Raw genomic sequence first — 10538 nt, forward strand, 5'->3', positions numbered from 1 at the left:
GAGCCAGCGCTTGGCTGGGCGCGGGGTGGATCGCCGCATCCAGATTCTCGGGGCACCAAAAATGAGTGCCAAATGGGAGCCAAATTTTGTGCGTCCTTTTACAATATGTCTTTATTCGTCAACATTTCCTGGATATGTTTTTCTTGTCACTAGTGACTTCATTACAACCGTGTGTGGTGACTGATTGAGTAACATGCAGTTACCAGCCGTTTACTGTCCTTGTACGGGTCTGTGTGCGTGTATGCGATGACTACTGAGGTTAGATTCCTAGAAGGGAAGTAGTGGGAATGAAAGTTGTGTGTTTTTTACCTCATACTCCGTGTTGCTGGAGAAGTTTCACCGAGAAGCTTCTTGTAGTTTTGACAAAAGAAAACTTCAGTACCACTCGGCACTGTTGATGTTTTTCATCTCGATTAATCTGGTAAGGGAAAAAAAATGATGTTTCAATATTTTGTTTGCTTTTCTCTGACAATTTTGCTCACTGGTTGACCATTTGTAACTCTTTGTGAATGGTCTTTTAAAAAATAAGTACTGGGGGGCCAGGGAGATAGCTCATTAGAATAAGCGCTTGCCTGGCAAGCACAAGGTCCTGAGTTCAATCCCCGGTTCCACAAAAAAAAAAAAAAAAAAAAAAAGTACTGTATTTGAGCCACGTTTCTTTTATTGATTTGAAAAAACTCCTAATATTACTGTAATTTTAATTATCTGCCATATGTTTTGTAAAAAGATTTGTAGTTCATCAGTTTTAGAAGGGATAAGTGCTTTTTGAAAAAGCTTTGGTGTGTTTTATATTGTCAGAAGAATTTTTTAAACTTGTACAGACAAATTTGTCAGTATTTTTCCTTAGTATTTTGCTTCTAATGTCATGCTTTAAATGACTTTGCAATGTCAGGATAATGAAATTAAAAAAAAAAAATTTCAACCTTCAGTTTATATGAAATTTGTTTCAGGATGGGAGTGAGGTTGGTGGGGATAAGGAATGAGGAATCTTTTTTTGCAAATTGTTATTAAATGGTTTAACCAGCTGTCCTATTAATATTCATTGATTGTTTTCCCCTAGTGATTGGATTATATAAAACTCACATACATAAGTCTATTTCTGAGCTTTTTCTTTTCCTATTGATCTATTTCTGTGCCACCTGCTGTAACTTTAAAATAGTTCATTAATACCAGCTAAATGTTACTAGTCCTTTTATGCTAATTCTCAGAGTATTCTCAGGGTTTATTACATATTTATTTGTATATAGGTATTTATTATACATAAATCAAAGTATTGTGTCTGGGGACATAGCTCAATGCACAAGTGCCTGCCTGGCAAGCGCAAGGTCCTGAGGTGGATTCTGGGTACAAAAAAAAAAAAAAAAAAAGAAAAAAAAATCAAAGAATTATTTCATCAATATCCCCATCTTCTCTTTGGAATAGTTGTGTTAAATAAAGAGTACTCCCATCCTAGAACTTTGTATATATTTCCTTTTAGTTGTCCTTTGTGTTTTTGTCTAGAGTATTATAGTTTCTGGCTTTCAATCTATAAATGCATTTCGTTGTGTATATCTGCTTGTTTCATATTTTGTTTTCCTTTACCCTTGAGTCACTACTTGGGTCCTGAAAGTGCTTGCCAAGCCTCTTGCTGCTGGTATGAGTGGAAGCTATTGTGCCCTGGTCCTCTGCCATACTTTGCTTCCTCTGACTGGGTGTGGTGGTGTGTGTCTGTTGTCCTAGCCATTTGGGAGGCTGAGGCAGGAGGAGGACCCCAAGTTTTGAGACCAGCCTGGGCAACTCTGTGAGTTTGTTTCAAAATAAAAAGGGCTGATGATACAACCTGTGGCTCAGTGGTAGAGTGCTGCCTAGCATGTGTGAGGCCCAGTGTCCAATTCCTAGTAGAGAGAGAGAGAGAGAGAGACAGACAGACAGACAGACAGACAGACAAACAGAGACAGACAGAGACACAGAGGGAAGAAAAAAGAGATGGCTTCTCCTACACCATTGCTTTCCAGGGGACCCATTTATCCCACAGAAAGTTCCCAGGTCCTTGGTATGCCAAGTGGAGAATAGCTAGGCCATCACAGCTAAGTCCACTACAGACAAGTTTTCCAGTTGGTAAGCACACAGCTTGCTTTTTTCTGTTGTGTTCTGTCACTGGGCTGACAGCCTCAGCTGCTTGACCCTTGGATTTCTTCTCCTTGGAATGAGACACCAGGCCACTGTATCCCCTGTGCTGATACGGAGAGATCTCTAAGGAGTATTTTTTAAATGAGGAAAGTATGATGAATAATAACATACAGGGTATGCTACCTTTTGTGTAAGAAATAATGAATGAAAATAGTATTGAGTATTGAGTTTTATGTCAACACTAGGATAATAATGAATGCATGAAAATGGCTATAAATAGGTGGACAAAATGAGAATGAACCTTTTCAAGGCCTCTTTTGTTTAAATTTAAATGTGTTAAGTATATTTGTAGTAATCACGTTTTTGTCCCTGGAACAAAATTCCTAATATACACAACTTAAAGATAAAAAGCTTTACTTTGGCTCATGGCTTCAGGGTTTTTAGTCTGCGGTCAACTGGCTCCAAGGTGGAAATTGTGGTGACAAGGTGTGGTGGAGGATAACTGCTTGCCTCCTGGTAACCAGGAAGCCAAGCAGGGTGGGGGACCTTTAGAGTCCTGTACTAGTGACCAGTTTCCTCTTCCTGGACCCAGTTCCTAATAGTTCATTCAGTTGTGAACTCACGGAGTCACCCATGCATGAGGTTACCATCTGAATCATTCAGCTGCCTTCCAAAAGACCTACCTCTAGACACACAAGACCTTGAGAGGACACTTTCAATCTAAGCCCTGTACTGCTCACAAACAAAATTTCATCAGGACAAAAAGTGTTGTATTGCCTTTAATATTTTATAATATATGTATTGAATCAAGATCTAATGGGTATGCCAAATTTAAAGACTTGTGCCAAAGATGGATATCTGAAATGAATTGCTACTTCTCAGATGAAGAAATATGAATGCCAATAAATAAATAAATAAACATTCAGCACTGTTGGCCACTTGAAAAGTGCAAATTAAAACAACACTATGATTCTATCTCACTCCAGAATGAACAGCTGTCAACAAGAAATCAGCCAGTAACCAAGGCTATAGAGGCTGGGAGTGGGGAGGGGAGGAAGGAACCCTTCATTGTTGGTAGGAGTGCAGCCCGGTGCAACCACTATGGAAACAGTATGGTGATTCCTCAAAAAAAATAAAACTAGAAATTCCGTTTGACCCAAGTATTTCCATTTTAGGTATCTTCTTGAAAGAGTTAAAGATATCATCTCATAGTGATCCATCTCATAGTGATCATCACACCTGTTCACAATAGCTAAATATTGAAGGCAGCCAATAGGTCCATCCACAGATGAATGAATAAAGAAAATGTGGTATGTGTGCTTGTTGGAGTACTACTGTACTATAAGGCAGAGTAAACTCGAGTCATTTGTAGGAAAAGGATGTGCCATGAGACGTTAAATGAGGTAAGTCAGATACACAGGCTTCAATATTGCATGGTTCTTTTATATGAGAAGCCTGGTATAAAAAGTGTAAAATAAAAGACCTACAATAGGAATAAAAGAAAAAAATGTTATTGTAATTCAGTATGGATTTAAAAGGATATAATTGATTTAGTATAATTGTCTTTTTTTTTCTTTTTTTAATGTTTTCTAGGCCTGTTAATCTGGCTGTTAGCTGTATGGTAAAAAACAAACTAACAAAAACTTTTGCAATGTGTTATGTACATGTACTAATTTTCCACAAGGAATGTCATTATTATGTGCTGCAAACATGTATTATTACAAGTTTTTAAAAAATGTACTAACTTATATAATAAAAGCAAACCTGGACAAGTAATGATCCTCCTGTTTTAGTCTTCCCAGTGCTGGGATTACAGGCACATGCCACCATGCCTGGTCTCAGTGGCTAGCACTGTGTACCCCAGGCAGGGCTGGCACAGTATGCAGTGCCAGGGATCGAACCCAGTCCTTCCCAGGCAGGCACTTAGACCTCTGAGCTATCTCTGCAGCCCCAGTAAAAGCAATCTGATGGATACATTTCAGCATCCTTCTCAGTCTGGACCCAGTACATACGATTCCAATAAGACTGTTTTAATTCTTCATTCTAAATGCGTAGAATGTCTGGGTATGTCATTCAAGATTTCTGAAGACTCTAAAGAGATAGTGATGGGTGTGTTCATTCTCGTGATTAACTTTAGGGTCTGGTTTCTGCTTCCCATGGGTTAGATCCATTGCTGAGTCATCCCCGCTACTGAGTGGTTCCTTGTCATATGTTCACCAGACCACACATGGAATTCCGCTCCTCTTTCACAATTTTTTCTCAAAATTTCACTAGGGACTTGGAACATTTAGATTATGTGAGTAGGTGGTGCCTCCATTTGCAGTTGATACCATAGTCAGTTATCCAAACTTGACGGGATAGAACCATACCAATTTATAATCTTCTAGTTCAGGACGTCAGAAGTGTGACATGAATTTCACTGGGCTAAAAGGAAGGTGTTGGCAGGACTGTGGTCCTTCTGGAAGTTCCAGGGAGATTGCATTTCTTTGCTTTTTCCAGCTTCTTTAGGGCCACTACATCCCTTAGCTTATGGCCTTGTCGTCATCTTTAAAGCCAGCAACACAACATTGTTTTTTTCTTTTTCTTTGGGTTTGTTTTGTTTTGATCTGTGACTTCATCACACACAGAGTTCCTTTTGCTAAGTAAGGTGACATATTCACAGGCAGGAGGGATTGCAATGTGGATATCACTGGGGCCTTTATTCTGTCTACTACAGATGATCGTCAACATTCTTTCTTACCCATCTCACATGTTCGTTATTCTCCATTATGTCTATATTTCTGAAATGCAGAAAAAATTACATTTTATGTTTTTGATAATCTGTGCTCTAAACATCACTTTATCCATATAATTTATCAAAATGTATCTTCAACAAAAAGTTTTCTCCTTTAGAAGAATTCTATTGTCAGCTGTTTTTGTAACCTTTGTATATTGCAACTCCTAGGAATTTCCCAAGGCTCCTAATTTACGGATGTGTTCTTTCTTAATACATAGTGCTGATACGGATTTCTTTAAACATTTTAAAATGCATCTTTGAAATGGAGAGAAAACTAGAAGCTAGAATGTAAAATATGTGTAAAGGTATTAGGAACAAAGAACATATTCTGTGTGTTTTTAATTGCTATGTAATAAGTTCCTACAAGTAGTGACTGAAGACAGTACACATTTATTACCTGCTTATTTGGGTTGTTGGAAGAATTCATTTCCTTGTGGTTGTGTGGTTGGTGTGTATACAACATTTCCTTAGCTGTCAACTAGAAGCTTTCTCTGGCCCAAGATATCACTACAGTTCTGGGAAAACATCTGCAGATGTTTATTGTGTGAGCTTTTTCAGCCCTACTTTTTTAATTCATCAATTCAACAAGAAGATGTTTGACTGCAGGAAGAGCTAGTTCTGTTTTAAAGGTTTTCATCTGACTAAGCAAGGCCTTCTTAGACCCAGGTTATTCTTCCTTTGATCTAATTAAAATTCAGCTAACCCAGCATCCTGCTTACATCCACAAAATTCCTTTATCTTTACCATACTGTTAGAAGCAAATCACACTCAGGAAGAAGAGAGCATAACACAGGCTGGGAACAACAAGGGCCAGGGCTCTCCGCCCTGTCACTATAGGTCGCCATCATGGACACGAGTCGAGTGCAACTCATCAAACTGGCTAGGGTCACCAAAGTGCTGGGCAGGACCGGCTCACAGGGACAGTGCGTGTAGGTGCGCGTGGAATTCATGGACGACAGGAGCTGTTCCATCATCTGCAACGTGAAGGGGCCCGTGCATGAGGGAGATGTGCTCACCCTGTTGGAGTCAGAGTGGGAAGCTCAGAGGCTGCGCTGAGCTCAGCTGCTGGGTCTTGGACATCAACCGCCTGGGCCACGGGATGAACTGTGACTCTTGAAATAAAGCGTTTGTATTGCGAAAACAAAAAACAAGGGGCAGGGATTGTAGGAGGCATCTCAGAATTCTGCCTGTAAGTTGCTAAAGAAAAGTTAATTATAAATTAAACTCTAGCACAACAAATTCCTGAGTCTTTTGGTCAGGGCTGCTTGATTATTGCAAATCCTGGGGCAAAACTTTGCTTTTTTCTAGGGAAAAATACCACTGCTATTAGGGAAAGGAATGCCCACTGGACACTTCTAGGTTTGTGAAATGACTGATGTTTGATGGAATCAATTCATTGGAGTATCATGAGATTTGAAGGAGGGGAAGTACATCCTTTCTTAGTGTCCATGGACATGTGTCCCATTCCTTAGCATTTGAGTTAGCAGAACTCAGAATTCAGGGATTTAGCCTATGAAAGTCTGCCTCTGAGAAGCCCAGAAGAGCTCAACTGCAGACCCACAGGGTTGTCTCTGAAAGTAACCATCTCAGCAGGTAAGAGGTGGGGGAAGCTCCTGTATAGTTCTTAGCTATGAGTGTGACTCTTCAAGGAGAAGGTCCCTGTGACTGCCAGTACGCTACACTGAAGAACAGACCCAAAGGCTTGAAAATGGGGCTCAGTTCCTAGGGCCAGAGGGAAGCTATGCTGTCTTGGGATGATCACTGTGGCTTGGGATGTCATGGAGATGTTTCCTTCTTGCTAGAGACAGGCAGAATTGTCATTATGGAGGCCAGGAAGGGGAAGTTAGAGAACAGTGGTAAGGTGGAGCTGCTTCTGTCCTGGACAAGAAAGATGGTACCCAGGTCCTGGCTGAAGAATGTAAATATCCACCCTGTTGATTTGAGCCTTTTTACAGTTCAGCATATTGATATGGCTTTACTTTTTATACCTCATGTTTATAGTTTTCTGCTGGATGATTAAGACCAAGATAAAGCAAGACCTATGTAACAAAAAATGTAACTTTTGTATCTGATAAGGTCAGTCAAATCTCTTCAGGATTTGCCCTGAAACCCTGTACCACAGTTTGTAGATCCTTTGTCAGTGTCAGCCATGTGGATGAGTCACGACCATTACTTGACCAATTTGCTCTCTGTGAAAGCCTGAGAGAATGTTTTTTCTCTATGTGACTCTCCCTAGGCACTCTCTACATCATTGATCACTTTCCTCTGTGGCTCCATAATCTCCTTGATCAAAAGGACCATTTTGTAATGAAAAGAATATATATATATATATATATATATATATATATATATATCTGTATATACAAAATAGTTATGATAGCTATATAGCTACTTTCAACTCAGTGAGAAGAAAGATTTGTATTAATAGTGTTTAGACAAGATATCATGTCTGTATCTTGTACTATGAATAACTACAATGAAGACAACAATATGCAATGTATTAATTATTGTAACTGTCCTACTAACCTGTTTTGAAACTATCTCACTGCTATTTTTTCTCAATAAAATTAATTTAAAAAAGTAAATATCCATTCTTGATGGTCTTTATGAAGGAGAAGGTATATGAAATGCCACCCTTAAACTCCAACCTAAGTATCTCCTACTTGCTTTCAGGGCCCAGGGCAGCTTTCTGAGTCTAACTTGGTGTCCCATGACCTGTGCTTGTAACCATTTTTACTGGTTTTCTCATGGAAAATTAAAACATGGTCACAATCTGAATGGAAGTTTGAGTTTGGTGCATCCAAAACAGTTTCCTGGATTGGATGGAGATTTGAGGAGCCCTGCAAAGGCAAATTCTGACTGTGGACCCAGTCTTGCCTCTTTCTGTAACACATCTCTGGTGTCAGCCGCTTTTCTTCACCTGCCCTCTTTTCTGTAGCCAGTCCCATTTTCCTCTCTTTTGACTCCCGGGTTCCTGCCTCCCCATCTTACACCTGTGTAGGCTTCTGTAGTGATGGCACTCAGATGGGGGAGGGAACTAAACACAGAGCTGGAACCTGTAGTGAAGACCTGTCTGGGAAAGTGTGCGACTATAACTGAGACCAAAGCTTATAACTGGGTCATGTAACAGAAATGAAAATCCAGCCAAGTGCCATGCCACATGCTTGTACTTATGAAGGCTGAGATGGGAAGATGGAAGTAAGTCCTGCTTGGGCAACTTAGTAAGATGCCATCTCAAAAATAAATATTTAATAGGGCTGGGGACATAACTCATTGATAAACCCTCCTGAGTTCTAATCCCAGGTCCAAGAAAACAAATTTACTCCTAGAGGGAAGGGAGGAGGCAGTCTGCTTTTCTTTTGAGGAAAATATGTTGCAGAGCAGCCTTGCTCAGGGGGTTGTGTGCTTTGGAGATCTGCCAATGTCAGCCAGAGGCCCAGCTGCTCCTTGAAAGGCTGACCATCTTGATTCTCCATTTGTTTGTGACTGTGGTCTGTAGTGACCACAATGCACAGCTGGCTTTCTAAGACTGGCCAGCCAGGTCATCACCCTCAGCTTCTGCCTGCCACTGGGCTGCCAGTGGCCCTTTATTGCCCAACTAGTCGGTCAGTTTGGTTACTCAAGCTATTGCTGTCAGTCGTTGTGGGTGTCACCAGTGTTCAGAACAGATGGCCGGTACTGCCTCTCTAGTCTACTAGTGTGTTACCCTGCATTTTGGGACACTGGCGAAAAATGGCCCATTTTGCTAAGAGATATCTGATTTGCGTAATTCTTGCTTGGTCAACCATCATGCTAACTTATGGTAAACTAGAAGGGAAGTAAATTATTTGAACTGAGCAACAGGAAAGAGAACTTAATTTGAACAGGTATTCCCCAGGTGAAATGAGAAACTCAGAGTGAGCCAGAAGGACAATATGTCTGCCTATACTAAACTTTTGAGTGTTTTCCAAGTGAGCTCTGGAATGATCTGATCTCAGAGAATTCCCAATCTGACTCCAATATTGGGGCCCCAACATGAGGGTCATGAAGGCCACTAGTGTCATGTACAACTGATTCAATAAGATTCCTAGTGAGGATTTAGAGGGAAACTTTAGCTTTTTAAACCACCCCAAACACAAAAGAATGGGAACTGATGCATAAAGACCTCGCAGCGTCCATTAGTTAGAGTTGTGTTCTGTTTTGGTAATGCTCCAAACCCAGCATTTATGCCATGTGCTCTGAGCCAAAGTGTATACATACCATTATTTGTAATTTCATGGAATAAACATGCTAAAATGTCATAGTTTTTGCCTCTTTGTTTTTAACTACTGGGCTCCTTAAAGTCTCTGTCCAATTGACTTGCAGTTGCTGGAAGCCCACAGTTGAGCTCACTGTTACAACCTGTCTGTGCCTTAGATAAGTATGTTATTGGCAGTCTTGCCTCACCCTGCCAGATGCATTTTATTTTACTTACTTTTTACATTTATTTATTTATTCATTTATTTTAATGTATTTGGTACAGGGTCTCACTATGCAGTTCGGCCTGTTTTCAGCCTTGCCAGTGCTCCGAGTGTAGGCATGTGCCACCACACCTGGTCTCAGAGGCCGGCTCAGTGTGCCTGGGGGGAAGGGCCAGTGTGTTATGTGGTATGTGGGATCCTCAGTCCCTGTGCTTGCCTAAGCAGGCACTTAGTCTGCTGAGCTATCTCGCTGGCCCTTACTTTTTTATTTTCATGGTGCCGGGAGTTGAACTCTGGGCCTTGCACAGAGCAGGCAAGCACTCTACATCTCCAGTTCTATACACCAAGTATAAAGCTTTGGGAGCAACTTCAAATTAATGAAAAATAATGAGTTATTAGGGAAGTGTCAGGATATATGTCTAACCATTTGGGAAAAATTTTACAATAAATATGATTAACAAAGTGTTAGTAGGCTACATAAAATTTTTATGCAGCGTCAAGAAATACTTTAATATTTTCCTCCAAGGGAAAAACTATCATATAATTCATAGCAAAGGTTTTTAAATATGTATATATATTATGTATATAGTATTATGCATCTAATAGATTTTATCTATCTACAAAATGAATAGTTTTTAAGAGATTATACTTGTGTACTTAGAATACAAATCCAAAAAGTACACCTGGCTCCCATGGCAATCTTCAAAGAGGAACACAATATTTTGAATAGGTACCGCCTTGGAGTCAGTATTGGGTCTCTGTAGGAGATCTCTGATATGCAGGCCGCAGTTTCCATTCTGGGGATTTTGTTCTCACTGTAGTGTAGGTAGTACATTTGGATCTGTACTACCCACCCCTTGCCCCTACCACCTGAATTTCGACAACACCCCAGGACCAGTCCTCATTCCTTGTTCTAAGAGAAGCAGAAGTAAAATGACAATGATCCTGGAAATCTCTGTAGTTCCAGGCTAGAGCACATACACATTAGATCTTGTAGCCTGACCCTTAGTTACCTTTTCTCTGCTTGGGACTTTGTTGAAGCTTCATACATACAGACTGCATCTGATGTATGTAATTTAATCAGAGTGGATTCTTGGATACCCCTGAGATGACTCGGAATCCTTCCGTCTAATCCAGACATTCAGTGAAAGGAGAGAGAGAGAGAGGAGAGAGAGAGAGAGAGAGAGAGAGAGAGAGAGAGAGAGAGAGAGAGA

The 10538-nt window shown here is 40.3% G+C and overlaps 1 pseudogene; it reads left to right on the forward strand.

The window, feature by feature from the left end:
- The first annotated feature begins 5655 nt into the window (after window positions 1-5655).
- On the forward strand, window positions 5656-6032 carry LOC101565220 (annotated as a pseudogene).
- Window positions 6033-10538: the final 4506 nt, after the last annotated feature.

This window comes from Octodon degus, unplaced genomic scaffold, assembly GCF_000260255.1.
Source record: "Octodon degus isolate 3935 unplaced genomic scaffold, OctDeg1.0 scaffold00297, whole genome shotgun sequence".
In the NCBI taxonomy this organism is placed as follows: domain Eukaryota; kingdom Metazoa; phylum Chordata; class Mammalia; order Rodentia; family Octodontidae; genus Octodon; species Octodon degus.